Source organism: Scyliorhinus torazame, chromosome 15 (genome assembly GCF_047496885.1).
Source record: "Scyliorhinus torazame isolate Kashiwa2021f chromosome 15, sScyTor2.1, whole genome shotgun sequence".
Classification (NCBI taxonomy): domain Eukaryota; kingdom Metazoa; phylum Chordata; class Chondrichthyes; order Carcharhiniformes; family Scyliorhinidae; genus Scyliorhinus; species Scyliorhinus torazame.
Window position 1 is genome coordinate 105754575 of NC_092721.1, and position 21179 is coordinate 105775753.

The 21179-nt window shown below is 47.8% G+C and overlaps 1 protein-coding gene across 3 annotated transcripts in view; it reads left to right on the top strand.

Moving 5' to 3' along the window:
• Nucleotides 1–15328: 15328 nt before the first annotated feature.
• Nucleotides 15329–21179, top strand: part of rab30 (RAB30, member RAS oncogene family) — a 120629-nt gene continuing 114778 nt past the window's right edge. For 2 of the 3 annotated variants that reach the window (XM_072476544.1, XM_072476546.1), the window contains exons 1-2: nt 15329–15471; nt 19041–19108. The gene's annotated coding sequence lies outside the window, so the exon portion shown is untranslated. Of the gene's footprint in view, nt 15472–19040; nt 19113–21179 lie in introns of all 3 variants that reach the window. The other variant, XM_072476545.1, reaches the window with a different exon arrangement.

Consider the following 21179-nt stretch of genomic DNA (forward strand, 5'->3'; position numbering starts at 1 on the left):
GCAGGTGGCAGAGATGGTCAACGCCATCAGTAACACAGTCCGGATTGGACAGCAGTGCCGCTAAAAACTGCACAACCTCCTCAGGATGGCCAGGGTGAATAGTGCTTCCCCGTGGCACGTGTATCAACCCACCTTGCGAACACTACCCCCACCACCCTCATTTCCACCCTCACCCCCATACCTCCCCATAACACCCTCACCCCCACCCGCACTCATTCCACCCTCCCCTCCCCGGGTCCGCGGTGTAATTATACGTCTTGTCTTGTGTCTTACAGGATCTGTCAGAGATGGGGCGGGCCCATCTGATGTTCCCGGCCCCCAGCCAGTACCACAGCCAGAGCAATGCTGAGAGCAGCTCGGACACCAGCCCTCCACCAGAGACGCAAGACAACCTGGAGCTCGAGTCCTGGGCTGACACTGACTTCCCGTCGCAGCTGTTTCCATCACCCTCCACCATCCCAGAGACACTCACCTCAGTTAGCCACTTCAGTGAAGAGGCTCCTGGGACACTATCTGGTGTCCACCACACAGCTGATCACCGGTACAGCAGGTGGAGATAGGAACACCCGAGGAGGTGGACGGTCGGAGGGTGGGCCGACCTCAGGGACTTGCTACTGTCCAGATGGGTTTCGGGATTCTAGAACAGATAGCCTCATCGATTGTGCAGATGCAGTCGCAGAGTCAGGGACTACATAAGGGGTTATCAGCAAACATCCAGTACCTGCAGGTGCAGTTGGAGGAGTCCAACTGCGTGCAGCAGCAGGAGGTGGAGCCGACCATGCATGCCACCCAGGCCGACACCGCATGTGTGGTGTATGTGGTAGAGGCATTGCGGGTGAGGGTTTTGGCTATAGGTCAGCATGTCCAAGGCTTGGGGCATTCTGTGCGGGCACTGGCCGAGGCCCAGGTCAGGGTTGCCGCCTTACATGCAACCATGTCCCAAAGCCACCTGGAAATCACTGCAGCACTCCTGAGCGTGGTCCAGTCACAGCAGGCCATGGCTGGGAACATCGGTGGCATTGCCCAGGCCCAGAGGGAGATGGCACAGTCACTGGCTGATGTGACACAAATCCAGAAGGTGGTGGCACAGTCAATGGGTGATGTGGCGCAGTCCCAGATGAAGATGGTCTACTTCCTGTGCTCCATGGCTGCGAGCATGCAGACCCTGGTCAAGACCAGAGAGGGCTTCCAGTACTGGCAGCGCCAGGTGGCAGGGGAGCTTCAGGGTATAGCTCCGCTCACATCCCCGTCCCATGGAGTAGGGGGCAATCAGGCACACTGGGGATCCAGGAGGTGATGGGGTCCGTATCGGTGACTCCCGCAGCACAACGGACTCCCCCTCCTGTCCCTGGTGCGTCAGCTGGACAGCAGGCAGAACAGGGCGGCAGCACGCCACCTGTGACACCCGAGCAGCAGCCAGGCCCATCCATGCCCAGTCCCCCCAGAGGGCGCCCTCCAATGGGGACCTAATTTGCAGGACGGGATCACAGCAGGCCGCCTCCACTCCTAATGTACTGTCTGGGAAACCACCTTGATGTAGCGTTAGGACCCGTAAGGACAGACCGTTAGACACCAGTTAAGTTGGTACGGGAGTAGGGCATGGTTTAGTTATAGGTGCTGGGGCACATATCTGTAAATACTTGTTCACATTACCACTGTTACAACTTGTCTCGTGGCTGTGTCACATGGGTGCGAGGGGTGGGTTGGTCTGGGCTAGCCAGAAGGGCGGGGGGGGGGGGTGGACGTTGTGGGTAGCCTGTGCCCCTCCCCACCCAACCGTCCACCACCATTGTCACCTCAGGGATTCGATGGGACTGTCTGATGGAATGGCCAGCTCGCATGTAGGGCTCATCCAGGTGGATGTTCAAAAGTGCTACCGTGGGCAGGAGTCAGACATTGTCAAATGCTGCGGAGCACCAGAGCTCAACGCAGAGCGGGTTGTCATCATCCTCCATCCCATGGACCAGACATGGTGTTACTGCCAACCCAGGGCCCCCACCCCAAAATGTGGCAGCTATGTAACACGGAGGGGGTTGCAGGCATGGGGGTGGCCGAGGGGAACTGTGTGGGGGTGGGTGGGGTGTCCATACCCGTGGCCATTTCCTCCCTCCCCACCCCACCGCACACAGTTTCTGAACCTGGAGGTGATCAGAGCGTCCTGTGTACATTGTGCCCTGGCGCACACATCGTGCGGCCTCCCATGCCTGCCTGGGCTCCATGTCCTGCCCATTCTCCCCCTTTCCTGCATGCTCCTCGTTGGATGAGGACTGGTGTTTGTCCTCCTCCTGCACCACATCGCCCATCTGCTGCAGAAGTCCGCCACGATGCGGGTGACCCTCTCAGCGTCACACTGAAGGGCCCCTCCAGAGTGTGTGGGCGTTTCAAACATGTCAGGAATCGTCGTGTGTGCCAGGATGAAGGCGTTGTGAACACTGCCCGGGTATCGGGCGCAGACATGTATGATGCGCATTTGTTGATTGACATATCAGCTGCACGTTCGCCAAGTGGAACCCATTTTGGTTTCTGTAGAGCGGCCTGTCATCTGAAGGTTCAGGGAGGGCGACATGCACCCTGTCAATCAACGCCTGGACCTGGAGCATGTCGGCGATGGCTTGCACCCTGCTGCTCAGGCAGCCTGTGCTCGTTCCACAGTGAAATGGGTGTTTTGAGCTGCCTGGGCACATAGTGCCTCCATGACGGCACAGATACACCTGTGAACCGAGGTCTGTGAGATCGCAGACAGGTCCCCACTCGGCGCCTGGAAGGACCCTGTGGCTTAAAGGTTCAAGGCGACCATCATTTTGTAGGCCATCGGGAGCGGGTGTCCTTCCCCCATATTCCCATGGTGCCAGTTGTGCCATCATCTGACAGATATGTCGCACTGTCTCCCTGCTCAGCCGGAGTCTTCGACAGTATGACCGGTCTGACAGGTCCTCGACTGACAGGCGCTGCCAGTACACCCAAGGCCTCATGCGCTGCCTCCTTGGCACCTTCTCCTTCTCGGCCTGTTGGCTGGCTGGCTGTCCATCCTCAATGGCTGCCTCCTATTCTCCTGCTGCATACTCCGCTGGTGCAGTTTTGTCCTCATTGAGCAGCTCCTACTCGTACAGCCGCAGGGCATCCTCAGGGCTGTGGCGACGAGCAGGAAGGCCACCATTGCTGGTTGTATTCCAATATCCATTGTCTGCAGGGGTTGAAAGGCTGATATGCTAACATGGTGCGTACCCACTGTGCCCAACCATGTCTAATGGGCTACTTGGTGGCCCCGGTTGGCACTGTGGGCTCTGACCCCGCATGTTTACCCACCCCCACCCATCTCCACACCCCTTGCCCCGATGATGGCCAGCACCATGGGGGCCTCTGGCACTGGTGCAGTCCCTGATACCATGAGTCGGGCCGGCTGGTACTGCCCTTGCCAGCAGTATGCTCTGTGACCCCTGCCCAGCGCAGCGCCCCTGTAGGGGCTACTGTGGGCATTATCCTGGGTGGGCCACTGGCGGCAGGGCTGAGGGGGATATGGCGGACGGTGGCGTGCAGGGGTGGGAGCTGGGGTGCGGGCGTGGGGGGGGGCGGGGGTTGGGGGCATCCATATGGCTGTTGTCACTCTGCAGAACCAGGGGCCAAGATGGGTGATCAGTGGGGTGCGCAGCAAGATGGCTGCCTTGCAGGCCACGGCAATGGCAGTCCGTGACTGGACACCGCCCCAGTCAAGTAGGGGATCACCTCGGCCACTCTACCTGTTCCCCCATCGCCCCCCTTCCCCCGGCCCTGACAAGGGCCGTCCCCACCCCAGCCAGCCAAGCCAGTGTCCGGCCTGGCATCCCACGGTCACAACTCTGTGTCCTACCTTCTCTTTCTCCCTCATCAGCCACGGATAATCCCACCCCTGATGTTTCATTTAAGGGAACTGAAGTATATTCCACTGGCCTTAGCAAGTAAGACCTTTTGGTATTAGAAGGAAACCATAGAATCGTAGAATTTACAGTGCAGAAGGTGTCCTTTCGGCCCATCGAGTCTGAATCGGCCCTTGGAAAGAGCACCCTACTTAAGCCCACGCCTCCACCCCACCTAACGTTTTGGACACTAAGCAGCAATTTAGCATAGACAATCTACCTAGCCTGCACATCTTTAGACTGTGGGAGGAAACCGGAGCATCCGGAGAAAACTCGTGCAGAAACGGGAAGGAATTGCAAACTCCACACAGTCACCCAAGACCAGAATTGAACACGGGACCCTGGAACTGTGAGGCAGAGTGCTAAAGCCCTTATAAGGCGGGGTGATAGGGGAGGCTCAAGGAGTCCCTAACAGGTAGGTTAAGGTGTTGGATGTCAAGAGGTTGCAGTGTTACTCCATATCCCTTGATAACTGTTTGGGTTTTGAAATGTAATCAGTCCGATGTCACATCTAGTGTTCCATAATCATGCGACTTTGCTATGAGGCGGGTTATCTGTAAGCAGATATCTTAAGGTCAGTTCAGTAAAGCCTTACTATGATGAAACACTGAAGAAGCACAGATGTCCTTCACCTTATGGTAGCAGAAGCGGAGAAAAAAATAAGAGTTTTGACCCTGGAAATGGGCTGCAATGAAGACACAAAGAAAATGTCAAATCTGCAGAGAAGATACTGCAAAAGCACAAAGAAAAAGCAAACTCTAAATGAAAGGCTACAAGGAAAATACTGAGTGAATACAATGGCTGCAGAAAATTTTCCAATCCCGGCTCCTGGCAGATTTTTCACCTACAATGGCAAAACTATGAAATTGCAACAGATTTCATTAACAAGCCTGAACTGATAAGAAGAGCTATATTTCTAATACTGCTGGGGTGGGATTGATACAAAAGTGTATACCACCCTAAATCCAACCGACAAGGAAAAAAGATGATGGAGATTTTGAAAGCCTTGAACGAATGGTTTGAACCTTGGGTGAATATTATATATGAACGCTATGTATTCAACACGAGAATACTTGGTGTACAAGAACCCATTGAACAGTGATGACAATAGCACAGCTTGCAGAATCATATGAATTCGGACAGCTAGATGAGAGCAAGTCTGCTGAAAGTTGAGAAACTGATGCTAAAGAAAGCGATAGACAAGAGTTGAGACACAGAAGTTGTGAAACATCAGCTAGGGCATATGTATGGCAGGGCAGACCAGGAGATATTGAGAGACATTTCAAGCCAAAAGTGCAGAGTAATCGCAAACAAAGGGCAGGATGCAAATACTGTGGAGGACTGCATACAAAGGAAGAGAAGGATTGTCCAGCATGGGAAAGCTGTGTTTCAACTGCAATAAGCAGAATCATTTTGCAACCCAGTATTTGGCTGGAAAGAAACAACATGAGCCTGTACAGATAGCCACTGGAGTGAAATCAACAGAAGACTCTAATGAAGAACTGTACATCATTTAACAGGTTGGTAAAGTCTACAGGAAATAAATGGTTTGTGGCACTTACAATGATGACCCAAGAAGGAGAGAATCAAACAAACAAAAAATGTGAGATAGACACTTTGTGTGTTGTGCAACATAATGATCCTCACCGATCTTTCCGAAATAGCTCAGCATAGCAATCTGAAAATGCCAGGCGACTGCCATGAGGCAGGCTCTCTGTAAACATACATCTTAAGATCAATTCAATGAAGACTTAGCATGATGGAACAGTGAATTAATGTACCGACTGAGGTTATTCATGAAGGCTCTACCTTCTCAACCTTGCCTCTCACCTGAGGTGTGGTAGTCTCAGGTTAAATCACCACCAGTCAGCTCTCCCCCTCAAAGTGGAAAGCAGCCTATGGTCATCTGGGACTGTGGCGACTTTAATTTAGTTTTTAAAAAAAAGGCTGAGGAGGGAACTCTGTGATCTACAATAATAATCTTTATTGTCACAAGTAGGCTTACATTAACACTGCAATGAAGTTACTGTGAAAAGCCCCTAGTCGCCACATTCCAGCGCCTGTTCAGGTACACAGAGGGAGAATTCAGAATGTCCAGATTACCTAACAGCACGTCTTTTGGGCCTTGTGGGAGGAAACCGGAGCGTCCGGAGGAAACCCACCAGACACGGGGAGAAAGTGCAGACTTCGCACAGACAGTGACCCAAGCCGGGAATCGAACCTGGGACCCTGGCACTGTGAAGCAACAGTGCCAACCACTGTGCTACCGTGCTACCCTTATACTTACAATTTAAGCAAAGTTATGCACTGAGAAACTCAGTGATGCTGTATTCTTTCAGGATGGATTTTGACATAACTACAGAAAAATATTTTCATCATTTGTTTGATGTTTTATGTGAAAAAGTAATAAATATTAAATCAAAGAATAACTAAAAGTTATCTCAGGATCCGTGACAAAGAAGCAAATTCGTTCATGAGTGGGCTCCATTAGAATAAAATTGCCACTGTCACAGTTTTGAAAGAAATACTAAACATTATTTGATAGAATCAATCTTCTCTGGTGATTGTAACAAATTATAATGGAAAAGGTTCCAAAGCCCTTCTTGTAATTTGGCAGTTCTAAATAATTGTCCAAAGCGACTTTCTCTCTACAAATGAAATTGACTTTCCACTATTTTCTATTTCTGTTTCAGGTTTCCAGCTTTTGCTAATTTTTCATTTTCTTTATTTATTAACATATTTGCTTTTTTAAATACAGCAGTGCGAAGAGACCCTCTGATACAAAATGTTGTTATAAATTTCACTCACGGAATAATTTCTACTTTTTAAAAATAAATTTAGAGTACCAAATTCTTTCTAATTAAGGGGCAATTTAGCATAGCCAATCCACCTATCCAGCACATCTTTGGGTTGTGGGGGTGAGACCCAAGCAGACACGGGGCGAATGTGCAAACTCCACACGGACTGTGACCCAGGGCTGGGATCGAACCCGGGTCCTAGGCATCGCGAAGCAGCAATGCTAACCACTACACCATCGTGCCTCCCCTTATTTCTATTTTTGTAGTGATATTAAAATATTCAAAAAAGACAAATCTATGAACCATCCATTCAGGTGTCCTGCAGGAAATAGTTTATCAGCCAGTAAATGCAGGGTTTTTTCCAGGGTTCTTCAAAGAGCCTAATAAGCAGAATATTAAAAATGTTGGGCTGGATTCTCTGTTTGGGAGACAATGTGCTGACGCCAGCGTGGGAACAGTGGCAATTTACGCCCAAAAACACGGCGCAAAAAGCTGCACAGATCCTCAGTCTGGTGGGGGGCTAACAGGCATGCAGCTGCGGATATGGCCGGAGAATTGCCAGGTCCGTGGCTGCGCATTTGCACTGTGCAACATGGCGCTGGTCGTACGCGGACCCAGTCTGCCAGAAACTTCCCCATTTGACCAGGCTCGCCACCCCCGAACAGTGCCCCCAGCCCCCGCTAAAGACCCCCTGCCCGCGGAACTGCTCCCCCCACGACTGGCGGCGTTGGACTCAGTTCGCAGCCGCCACTCTGGGTTCCCAATAAAAAAGGTCACGTGCCCCACGCTGTCGGGAACTTGGTCCATTGGGGGTGGAGCATCGGGGAGGGCCTCAGATGACATCCTGAGGCCGTCCCGACGGCGTGCGCCGTACTCTGTGAGTATGCCGTTTTCGAGGGGACGGAGCATCGCAAAAGCAGCTCCGCCCCCCGATGTCGTCACAAACGGGATTTTTCCCGCTGATCGGCGAACACGATTTTGGCATCGAAGAATCTCGTCCGTTATATTTGTCGGATTTGAACACTTTTAAAAAAAATTTAGTGTACCCAATTAATTTTGTTTCCAATGGGCAATTTAGCATGTTTAATCCACCTACCTTGCACATCTTTTTGGGGGCAAAACCCACGCAAACACAGGGAGAATGTGCAAACTCCACACAGACAGTGACCCAGAGCCGGGATCGAACCTGGGACCTTGGCACCGTGAGGCAGCAGGGCTAACCCACTACGCCACCGTGGTGCCCTGGATTTGAACACTTAGGATGCAAAGTCAAAATGTTCCTTGAGTCTGTCTTTTAAGATATATATAAACATTATCTTTTCAGAGAAATCATTCAACAGTTTACAATTCCAGTCGAGGGAATGAAAAGAAAAATTGAATGCTTGAAATCCACCTAACCTGCACGTCTTTGGACTGTGGGAGGAAACCAGAGCACCCGGAGGAAACCCACACAGACACAGGGAGAACGTGCAGACTCCGCACATACAGTGACCCAGCCGGGAATCCAACCTGGGACCCTGGTGCTGTGAAGTCACAGTGCTAGCCACATGTGCTACCGTGCTGCCCCATCTCAGAGGAATTTGGGGCTGTTACATGGATGGGAAACTGTGAGGGCATGGAGGGATTTGAGAACGAGGGTCAGAGATTTAAAATTGATGCATTGCTGAACTGCTAACCAATATAAGTCAGTAAGCATAAAAGTGAAGTTCATGTGAGTTAGAATATATGGGCAGAGTTTTGGATAAACCAAATATTACAGAGGGTGATAGGAAGGAGGCAAGGCAGGGCATTGAAATAGTCAAGGTATTACAAAGAGGTGGATGAGAGTTCCAGCAGCAGCTGAGCTGAGGAAGAGGACTGTTTGAGATCGCTGGTCATGGTGATGGAGCAGATGCTCGCCTCAGAGTCAAATTAGACTGCAAGGTTATGAATGGGCTAGTTCGGACAGCACGGTGGCGCAGTGGGATAGCCCTGCTGCCCCATGGCGCCGAGGTCCCAGGTTGGATCCCGGCTCTGGGTCACTGTCTGTGTGGAGTTTGCACATTTTCCCCGTGTTTGTGTGGATTTTGCCCCCACAACCCAAAGGTGTGCAGGTTAGGTGGATTGGCCATGCTAAATTGCCCCTTAATTGGAAAAAATGAATTGGGTACTCTAAATTTCTTTTTGTAAATGAATGGGCTAGTTCAGCCCAAATAGGACCAGGAAGAAGGATGAGGTTGGTGGCCAGGAAGTAGAGATTGTGGTGAGGACCAAAGAAAATAGGTTTGATCTTCCTAATAGTTACAGCAAGGAGGAAGCCAGTCTGCTCAATGTGTCAGTGCCAGCTCTCTGTTAAACCATTTTTCTTTCCTCATTAGGTAATTATCAAACTCCCTTTTGAAAGCTACAATTAAATCTGCCACCACTTAGAAAGTTGTTCCTTAAGTTGCCTCTTTTTTTTGATAGTCACATTAAATAGGTATTCTCTGGTTCTTAACCCTTCCATCAATGGGAAGTTTCTCCCTATCTGTCCTGCCCTGACCCTTCATGATGTTAAACACCACTATCCACTCTCCTCTCAATCTTCTCTTCTGTAAGGAGAACAGCCCCAGCATTGCCATTCTTATCTGTGTAACTTAAGTTTCTCAACTCTGGAAATGTTCTTATAAATCTTTTTTGCACTCTCTCCAATGCCTTCACATTCTTTCTAATGGGCGATTCCCAGAAATCAACAATAGTTCAGAAATTTCTGATCATCTAGTATGGGATATCAATAGGTAAGAAGTGTATAAATAGATGTATTTATCTTTAAAGCATACGTGGTTATGGGGAAATTCATTGAACTTGCAAATTAGATGAATCCTGTCCTGCACTATGACATTTGCTCAGCATCATCTTTCATTGAATTATATTGGTCTCAGCATCCTCCCATGCATTCAATTTAAAATCTTTGTCCTCAGCTTTAGATCCCACATTGATCTCTCCTCCAACTCCGCCATCTCCTTTATCTTTAGACCCTCCCTTAATCATTCTGTCATTCTGACTTAACCTTCTGAACATTCATCCTTTTAAGTTAATGACTCTGAGTAGTGACAAATCCCCTGGAGCTGACAAACCTTTTCTTCATTCTTTCATGAGATGTAAGCATTGCCAACAAGGCCAGCATTTTTTGCACATTCCTAATAGCCCTTGAAGAAATGGCAGTGAGCCACCTTCTTGGCTGTTGCAGTCCATCTGGTATAAGTACACCAACAGTGCTGCTGTGAAGGGAGATCCACATTTTTGATCCAGAGGCCGTGAAGGAATGGTGGCATAGTTCCAAGTCAGGATGGTGTTTGGCTTGGGGGAACTAACAGGCGGTGGTGTTCCCATATTCGAGATGGTCTTTGCCCAGTACATATTGTGGTGTAAATGTTACCTGGCATTTATTAGCCTCTGTAAAGATATGTTGCAGGTCATTCTGTGGGTTGGCATGGGCTGCATCATTGTGACTGCAGCTTATCACTAGAATTGTCAGCAATCAACCACTGCTGACCCTATGATGGAAGGAAGGTTGCAGCTAGAGATGGTTAGGTCAAAGATGTTTACTTGCAGAATCTGTCATGATGTTCTGGCACTGTGATGCTTGTCTTCCAACAACCATAACCAGCTTCCTCCTATGACTCCATTCCAGAATATTTCTCTTCAAACCCCATTGATATGTCAGTGCTCTTTGATACCTTATTCAGTTGAATGCTTAGATTTTGAGAGCAGCAACTCTCATCTTTCAATCATTGGTAACAGGGAACTCTTAAACCATTCTGATATGCCATCAATGAATACACGACGAGTGGTGAACGTAACTGAGGCTTTAATACACTAAACAGAAAGCCTTCTGGCCTCTGATCCCTAGCTGGATCAGAGGCAGAGACCAGCCACCTTTATATGAGCCTGAGGGGTGGGGCCTCAGGCGGAGCCAGCTGGGACAAGCCCAGGCATGTAACAATACAATACAGTGGTTTACCACATTCACCCCCTGTTCAAAAAAGAGTCCAGCGGGGGTGAAGTGGGCTTAAAGATCAAGTCTGTCGGGGGCCTTGACCTTCCGCCGTGATCGTCTCATTCCCGGCTGTGGTGTGGGCACCGGTGTCGAGACCTGCGCGTCCGGGAGCGTGTTGTCCTCTTCTTCACCCAATTGTTGAGTTGGTGGAGGGGGGGGGCGGTGTATGGGTGGATGTGGTGGTGATGGTCGCTGGGGAACCTGCAGGTGCCAAAACCCGGAGGGAAACTGTGTCCTGTCGCCCGTCCTGATGTGCCACGTAGGCATATTGTGGATTGATATGGAGGAGCAGGACCTTCTCAACGAGGGGGATCTGATTTATGGCTTCTCGCGCACGCTTCCGGAGAAGGACGGGCCCTGGGACTGTCAGCCAGGACGGGAGCGAGACCCCGGAGGTGGACTTCCTGGGGAAGGCAAACATACGCTTGTGTGGAGTCTTGTTGGTGGCAGTACACAGGAGCGACCGGATGGAGTGGAGCGCATCGGAGAGGACCTCCTGCCAGCGGGAGACTGGGAGACTTCTAGACCGTAGAGCCAGGAGTACGGCCTTCCAGACTGTCGCGTTCTCCCTCTCCACCTGTCCGTTGCCCCGGGGGTTGTAGCTGGTCGTCCTGCTGGAGGCGATGCCCTTGCTGAGCAGGAACTGACGCAACTCGTCGCTCATGAAGGAGGAACCCCGATCGCTATGGATGTAGGTGGGGAACCCGAACAAGGTGAAAAGACTGTGCAGGGCCTTGATGACGGTGGCAGAGGTCATGTCAGGGCATGGGATGGCAACGGGGAATCTTGAGTACTCGTCAACAATTTTGAGGAAGTACACGTTATGATCAGTGGAGGGGAGGGGCCCTTTGAAATCGAAGCTGAGGCGCTCAAAAGGGCGAGAGGCCTTTACCAGGTTCTCTCTGTCTGGTCGATAGAAGTGCGGTTTGCACTCCGCGCAGACCTGCCAGTCCCTGGTCACGGTCCTGACCTCCTCGATGGAGTAAGGCAGGTTGCGAGCCTTGCTAAAGCGAAAAAAACGGGTGACCCCCCAGGTGACAGAGGTCATTGTGGAGGGCCCGGAGTCGGTTACCTTGTGCGCTGGCACATGTACCGCGGGATAGGGCATCTGGGGGCTCATTGAGCTTCCCAGGTCAATACAAGGTATCGTAGTTGTAGGTGGAGAGCTCGATCCTCCATCTCAGAATCTTGTCATTCTTGATCTTGCCCTGCTGTGTGTTATTGAACATGAAGGCAACCGACCGTTGGTCAGTGAGGAGAGTGAATCGCCTGACGGCCAGGTAATGCCTCCAATGTCGCACAGCTTCTACAATGGCTTGGGCTTCCTTTTCGACGGAGGAGTGTCTAATTTCGGAGGCATGGAGTGTACGGGAGAAGAAAGCCACGGGCCTGCCTGGTTGAGAGTAGCGGCCAGCGCAAAGTCCGACGCATCGCTCTTCACCTGGAACGGAATGGACTCGTCCACAGCGTGCATCGCAGCTTTGGCAATATCTGCCTTGATGCGGTTGAAGGCCAGGTGGGCCTCAGACGTCAGGGGGAAAACGGTGGATTTAATAAGTGCACGGGCCTTGTCCACGTAATTGGGGATCCACTGGGCATAGGAGGAGAAGAACCTCGGGCATCTCTTCAGGGTCTTCAGGCAGTGTGGGAGGGGGAGTTCCAGAAGGGGGCGCATGCGGTCGGGGTCGGGCCCTAGGACTCCGTTTTCCACAACGTAGCCAAGGATGGCTAGGCGAGTTGTGCGGAAAACACATTTTTCCTTATTCTAAGTGAGGTTCAGGAGTTTGGCGGTGTGGAGGAAGTGCCGGAGGTTTTCGACATGATCCTGCTGGTCATGGCCGCAGATGGTGACATTATCTAAGTACGGGAACGTGGCCCGCAGCCCGTACTGGTCAACCATTCGGTCCATTTCCCGTTGGGAAGACCGAGACCCCATTGGTGAGGCCGAAGGGAACCCTGAGGAAGTGGTAGAGACAGCCATCTGCCTCGAAGGCAGTGTATTGGCGGTCCTCCTGGCAAATAGGGAGCTGGTGGTACAAGTCAACTGTGGAGAAGACTCGATACTGCGCAATCTGATTGACCATGTCAGCTATGCGGGGGAGGGGGTACGCATCGAACTGCGTGTACCAGTTGATGGTCTGACTGTAGTCGATGATCATCCGGTGCTTCTTCCCAGTCTTGACAACCACCACTTGGGCTCTCCAGGGGCTGTTACTAGCCTCAATGATCCCCTCTCGTAGGAGTCGCTGGACCTCCGACCTGATAAAGGTCCTATCCAGGGCATTGTATCGCCTGCTCCTAGTAGCGACGGGCTTACAGTCCGGGGTGAGGTCAGCGAAGAGCGAGGGTGGGGCGACCTTAAGGGTCGCAAGGCTACAGACGGTGAGGGGGGGGCAGGGGTCCGCCAAACTTTAAAGTAAGGTTTTGGAGGTGGCACTGGAAGTCGAGCCCCAGTAATAAGGCAGCGCAGAGATGGGGAAGGACGTAGAATTTGAAGTTAGTGTACTCCACGCCTTGTACAGTCAGGGTCGCGACACAGTACCCCCGGATTTCTACTACATGTGATCGGAAGCCAGAGAGATTTTCTGAGTCGCGGGTAAGATTAAGAGGGAGCAGCGCCTTACCATTTCTGGGACTATGAAGCTGTCTGTGCTCCCGTAGTCGAAAAGGCAGGCCGTCTCGTGCCCGTTAATCCGGACGGTAATAGTCGATTTTGTGAGGTGATGAGGCCGGGACTGGTCGAGTGTGATGGAGGCAAGCTTCGGAAGGTGATGGGTAGGCCGGTCGGAGGTAGCGGCGGCCAGCGTACAATCGGGTGAGCAGGGCTCCCGGAAGGCTGCAGAGTGGTCCCAAGATGGCGGCCCCCATGGGTCGCGCGTGGCGGGTGGCGTCATAGATGGCGGCCCCCGTGGGTCACGCATGGCGGGTGAAGTAAAAAATGGTGTTTAAGATGGCGGCCCCCATGGGTCGCATGTGGCGGCCGAAATTGAAGATGGCGGTGCCCACGGGTCGCACATGGTGGGTGGTGCGGCAGCTGGGGGTGGCCCCGACAGGCAGCAGGCAGCGCTGCTGGGCCTAGCAGCTTTAGGGAGAGATCGGGCCTGGCAGGCTTTCGCAAAGTGGCCCTTCCTCCCACACCAGTTGCAAGTCACGTTCCGTGCAGGGCAGCGTTGTCAGGAATGATTACCCAGGCCGCAAAAGTAGCACTTGGGGCTTCCGGCGTTGGCGGGCTGCTGCACGGCACAGGCTTGCGCCGCACACGGGTCGGATGATGGCTGCACCCACGAGGTCCACGAGGGTGCCGCGCGGTCGGAATGTAGGGCTCCATGTTCTGGTAGGCCACCTCCAGCGAATTTGAGAGCTGCACTGTCTCTGGAAGGCCGAGTGTACCCTTCTAGCAATCGCTGGCGGATGTAGCTTGATTTCGTGCCCGCGACATAAGCGTCCCTGATCAACAGCTCCGCGTGTTGGGTAGCCGATACCGCCTGGCAGTCACAGTTCCGGCAGAGTACCCGCAAGGAACGCAGGAATTCTGCCAGTGATTCCCCAGGGCGTTGTCGTCTCGTGGCAAGAAGGTGCCTAGCGTACACCTCATTCATAGACTTAACATAGTGTCCCTTCAGCAGCATTATTGCCTCCGTTTACGAGGGGGCATCCCTGATGAGAAGAAAGTCTTGCGGGCTCACCCATGCGTGGAGGATCTGCGTCTTTTGGAGGTCGGTGAAGTGTTCGGTGAAGGATCCGAGGTACGCTTCGAAGCAGCTTAGCCAGTGCTCGAAGGTTGCAGTGGCGTCGGCTACCTGTGGGTCCAGCTCCAGGCGATCAGGCTTGAGTGATGAATTCATATTAGATGTTTAGTGTATTAAATTGATATGCCATCAATGAACACACGACGAGTGGTGAACATAAACAGAAAGCCTCCTGGCCTCTGATCCAGTCAGACCAGCCACCTTTATACATGAGCCGGAAGGGAGCACCACAGGCGGAGCCAGCAGGGACAAGCACAGGCATGTAATACAATACAGTGGTTTACCACACATTCCAATTTATTTCCTCCTTGAAAAATCGTCTCAAAACTCAAACCTTTGATTAAACTTCTAGTCATTCATCTTAACTTCTCCCTTTATGTTTTGATGCCTGTCTACTTATGTCTATTCATGGAGCACTTTTCTTAACGTGAGAGATCTGCAAATGATACTGTAATTTTCAGTTCTGGGACACACAAAATGTTTGTTTAGCAAATCCTACTCTCAGGGTATTATGCTGGTCTTGAAGTCCTCTGCAATTAAATAGCCAACCAAGATTCAATGTCTAGGCCTCAAACATTAAGATGACACTGAAGGACGAGCTGTGGCAAAAGGAGAGAAAAGGGGAAGAAAAACACGAAGATGACAGCGTTTGGCGACATTTCGCCATTGAGAACCAGTGGAGAATGTTTGATTCCTCTCCCACTGCCCGCACAACTCTTGGAAAACAAAGACCCCGTGAAAACAAACACATCCGGATGATAGTGCGCAGGCGAGGGAGGGAGGACTACAATCCCGGCGAGCACCGCGCCCCTGTTCCAGCTCGCGCTTCCGCTCGGAAAGAAATTACGTCATTGTTAAAGCTCCCAGAAAGTGGGTGCATTGTGCAATGTAGTGTCTGTGGTGCAGCGCTGAACGAGAGTCACAAGCAGGGAATGACTGCTGCACTCCGAGACACGCTCTAACTCCACATTTCTTACACAGCAACGACAAAGAGAAAAAAAAAATCGACACAAGTAAGTTTTTATTTCAATGTGGCTTTTTGTGTGTTGTCCATGACTTCTTATTTCCTTCATTGCTGTGATTGTATTTTCTCCCACTTCCAGCACAATTCATGGAAGTCAGACTGAAGTGGTCCTGGTTTCCGGACAGATTGGCCATTCGTCTGTTTAATGTTAGCATATTTGCTATTGTGCTGTATGGTTTCCAAGTAGTTACAGTGGTGCAGCTTATTGTACAGTATGCGGTGGACTAAAAGCTATTTTTAGTTCCCGAAAGTGCAAATGTGATTAGTTATTAATTAAATATTTTCGAATCCATTATTTTTATTCTAACGCGAAGTTTCATTTCACAAAGTTATGATTTATGCTGAATGAGCATAATTATACTGTAAGTAGCTTATTTGTCAAATCTTTGCTTTAAAAATTGCAACTTTTTCCAAATTAAATATTGTGCTCAATTTGGTGTTGTCTGGTGATGGTGGAGGGAGGAAGAGACATGTCATTGGTGGGTTGTGATTTCAGACCATTTCATTTGTATTTTGGAAAAGGCATTATGTCCAAATACTTTTTGTATCCTGGGGAGATAAGGTACAGTAGTCAATAAAACGTGCTTCTTTTTCATAGATAATGTAGCTAAAACAAAGCTAGTACTTTTCTAGCCAATAAAATGAAAAATGCCTTCAGCATATCCTGTAAAACTATTTCACAACGTTTCAAATTGTGTAACTCAAGGTTGTTTATACTTAAATTATGATTTCCAAATACTATGCCAAAACAATTCTGTTGGTCCATTTAAACACTGATTGATATCTTGTTAACTCTTGTGAAGCAGTGTTTTTATGGACAATATATTATAATGATTTGACAGATAAACATCATTGTTATATGATTACACATTTTCATAATTGAAGGCTTGTAATTAGTAAGTTTTTTTTTTTTAAATGTTTGCGATATATTTAAAGCTATGTCTTCACAAAGTTTAGGTGCTTTTGAAACTTTAAATTAACATGACTGATTCCAATGGATGTGGTTTGAAGTAGAGCTCACCTTGCCTGTGTTTTCCTGGATTCTTCACTCTCATTTGGCTCTAGTGCACTACTATACAAAACTGCAAAGTTTTTGCCAGAAGACTTAACAAAAATGCAATGATTGCATTTTGTCAGTTTATTGATGCTTTATCTTTAATACTTATGAACTATGGGGCATTACCAAGGTGCATGTGTTTTGGAATGCTTCTTTCTGAATATGGGACAACACTTTAATTGCATGTTGTCTAAGAATATGTGACACAAGATAGTCATCCTAGATACTAAAATAAAATAAAAACACTGGATGCTGGAAAGTGCTGACAATACTCAGCAGGTCTGGCAGCAACTGTGGAGAGAGAGAGCAGAGGCAACATTTCAAGTTGAGTATGACAGTTTTGAAGAACAGTCATTTTCGGCTTGAAACTAACTCTGTTTTTATCTCTAAGTACTGTGTGCTATCCAAATGTAACTTTCATTGACTATGGAATATGTTCCTCTTGGAAGGTAAGTACCTTATTTTCAGTGGTTCAGATTCCAAGATGCTGTAAACACATTTAAAGCTTTATTCACTCTAGCTGTAGACAGCATCTGAAGTAGAATTAGGATTTCTTAAACAGCTGTTGATAATTTGAGTCTGAAGTATAAATGTATCCTTACAGAATTGGGGTGATGTACATGAAGCTAGTACAGTAGAAGAAGCCTAATACAGTATCAAAATTCCATGTTACAAAGCAATTTTGTGTATCTACGAACAGTATTGTAGATCTTTATTGTAGATTACATGGAGTAATCAGTGCAGAATTTGAGCATGAGACTGGCATAGTCCATTAACACCGATGCTCTGATTTAGAAGTTATATTGTGCAGCCGTTGCATTCACAGCCTGATATAGTAGTATTCTGATGTAGTATGAATATGCTTTCTGTAATCGGTTAACTATTTCCTCAAGCGCAGAACCTGTGTCCTCTGGCTATCCAACAACAAGGTGTCTCTTACTCTACCATTAGTGATTATCTGCAATTATGTAGGCCACACACTAAGAAACTTCCCTATCAAAACATTTATGGCTTATTGCATCTCTCCTTAACTTTCAGGGAGCTTTGAAGCAATATATTCAACACCTCCCTCTTTCTTAAATGTGAAATACAAAAGCACTGTTTTGGCCAGAGGTATTATCTTGCATTCTGTACTTGACTTAAGGTGTCTCCCTTAAAATGGAGAATGACATTCATAACTTTGGCATAAAATTAAACCTAAATCTTCAACAGAAAATAAATATTGGATTGAAATGTTTTGACTTATCCCAGAGTAATGTTAGCCCAATGTAGGTGACTATATAGTTAAATATGAGAATAGAGTCTAATGGGGAGTTCATAGAATTTACAGTGCAGAAGGAGGCCATTCGGCCCATCGAGCCTGCACCGGCTCTTGGAAAGAGCACCCTACCCAAGGTCCACACCTCCACCCTATCCCCATAACCCAGTAACCCCACCCAACACTAAGGGCAATTTTAGCATGGCCAATCCACCTAACCTGTACATCTTTGGACTGTGGGAGGAAACCCATGCACACACTGGGAGGATGTGCAGACTCCGCACAGACAGTGACCCAAGCCGGAATCGAACCTGGGACCCTGGAGCTGTGAAGCAATTGTGCTATCCCCAATGCTACGGTGCTGCCCCAAATGTGTCATGCTGTTGATCATTATTATGTCAATTGAATAATTAAAAAGAGCAGTGCTTCATGAACTTTAGTAGCCCTGTTCAACATGTATTCTTGTTAATGAGGGAAAACCTCCACCTTCACTCAAGATCACATTGTGCTCTATTCCAAAATAATTGGTTTACCTCCACTGACAGTATGTGCATTGTGTGTGTATATTGTCTGACCAACTGCCACTGGATGCGTTTAATAAAATTTACAAATATAGAACATTACAGCGCAGTACAGGCCCTTCGGCCCTCTATGTTGCGCCGACCTGTGAAACCAATCTAAAGCCCATCTACACTATTCCATTATCATCCATATGTTTATCCAATGACCATTTAAATGCTCTTAATGTTGGCGAGTCCACTACTGTTGTAGGCAATACGGAAGCCATAAATGGCAGACTTATGAGTGGATGGGAAAGTTGGAAGATATGAATTGGTTAACAAAAATCCTAAATGACATGATTTTGGAATGAAGCTAAATGAACACTTATTAATAACCTAATCACTGCTAATGCTTATTATAATTGTTATCTTTTCAATAAGGCCAGTCGATGTAGTGCAGGTATTAAGGGGAAGCTAGATAGTTCTGCGAATTACAAGGCAGTAATCTATATTCTTAAAATTTGAAAATGTGTCATGGCAAATATTGGATGTTTTACACTGTACTCTTCGCAATGTGACATTATTGCCTTAATATTGAGTGGTGTAAGCCGTATTGGCTGAAACAGTAAAAAAGCACATTTTCATATGTGTGTGATATATTATATATATGTATATAATTTTATAAAGGCATCAACTCCTTGTTGGGGTAAAGTCGCATTCATGTCTTTATTTGTTATCCACAGGCACTTCCAGCAAGGGTTGTCAAGAGGGCTGCTTGAGAACAGAGGTCATTGCGTCCTTTGAAGAAAAAGTGGGTAAATATTTTGAAGTTGAGGAAAATACAGGATTGTGGGGAGAGAATGTGGCCTTGGGATTAGTTTTGAATGTTTCTGCAAAGAACCAGCATAAACACTAAGCCACTGTCCTCTCCTTTTTCTGTAAACTATTTTTTATGGTTCCATTAGTTGCTGATTGGCATTCAGAAATGTAAACCTTGAAATATATATTTTCCTTCTCCAGCTTTTGGAAGGATGAGAATAATTGTAACGTTCTTCTTACTTGCCCTATCGCGTAATTTGATGGCGATAAAACTTGTGACCTTTCTGATCTGTACACCTCGACTACTGTCTGGATAAACTTGCGGAGCAACTCCTTTTGGTGAAATACCAATAATTGGCAATAACATTTCAGCTACTTTGGAATTGTAATCATCTGGGACTGTAGCCGCATTACATTAAAAACAGTGTATATCTAAATAGTTACTGATTCTTAATGAATCACGGAGAAAAGAAGTAATCAGCTGTTATTAGTAATCTAAAGCAAAATGATCAGACAATGAACATTTGTTATTTTATCAAGCATTTAGATAACCTAAAGCCGCAGTTTAAGATCTCTGGTGAGAGGAGATTGTTCCGGGCCTTTGCTTATGCCATTCTACCTGATGAATCCAATAAATAAAATAACAGTTTAGATTATTTTTTAACTTCCTCATATTGTCAGAGGAGTAGCTTCTGCTCCATGTCTTCCATTCATGGCATGTTTGTGATAGAGGTAGTCCAGGTGTGAACATTTATCCTGTTGGACTGTAACACTGCTACTAATCATGATGTGAATGCTTGATATAATGGGATCTATGTTTCTGACTCTTTATGGGTGCTTAATTTTTAAATGCGTAAGTAAGTAATTATCGGGTTTTGGCTCAACTCTTTCACATAACGCCTGTTAACTGGTCATCTGACAGAGCAAAAGTAAATATTGTGGCAGTGATAAAAACGCGATGGATGTTGAACCTTGACCCAGATTTCTTAGTTTAAATAAAAAAGGGATCGAAGGCAAATGTTAATAACTACAAATTAGTGCCTATGCTAAATATGATACCAACGTTGGGGTGGCATGGTAGCACAGTGGTTAGCACTGTTGCTTCAAAGCGCCAGGGTCCCAGGTTAGATTCCCGGCTTTGGTCACTATCTGTGCGGAGTCTGCATGTTCTCCCAGTGTCTGTGTGGGTTTTCTCCGGGTGCTCTCGTTTCCTCCCACAAGTCCCGAAAGACGTGCTTGTTAGGTGAATTAGACATTCTGAATTCTCCCTCTGTGTACCCGAACAGGTGGCGGAATGTGGCTAGGGACTTTTCACAGTAACTTCATTGCAGTGTTAATGTAAGCCTACTTGTGACAATTAAGATTATTATCAATATTGAAAATGAAGGGCAACTGGGGATGGGCAATAAATGCTGGTCTAACCAGCGATGCCCACATCCCGTAAATGAATTTTTAAAAGAATGAAAATTAATCTAGTGTATTTACATGTGGAAAAAGAAAGCATAAGCTAACATTTTGGGATGCAGCTCAAAATTATGCTTTTAAAATATTTCCGATGCTGTTACAGCAGAAGCATCTTTCTAGCAATTTCTTCTTGTTTCGCATTCCCAGAATTTGCAATTAATGTCTCCTCATGAGAATTGAAAATCTGTTGCATCATCAAATATCTTTGTTAGCATGAAATTACAGCAGTACTGTTTCACATTGAAGCTTTGGTTGAATATAGCTTGCCAGTCTTACTGAAATACCAGCCTTTTTGTGACATATCACAGCTTGCAGAAAGCAAATATTTGAGAAACAAAGATTGAAGACCTGGGCCCAAATTTTCACCATGACGGAGAGCCTCTTCATCATGGTGAAAATGGTGGCAGCTGCCAAACATCGTAAATCCCACCTGCTAACACAGCAGTTCTCATTTTCACAGGGCTGGGAATGGGGTGGAGTTCACACATTCACGTTTTACGGAGGCAGTTGTCTGTTGAAATCATCAGATGCCTATGTCCAAGTTGGATTTTGGTAGCTTAGATGTATGAAACCCAAAAGAGATCCGATAAAAGCAGGTA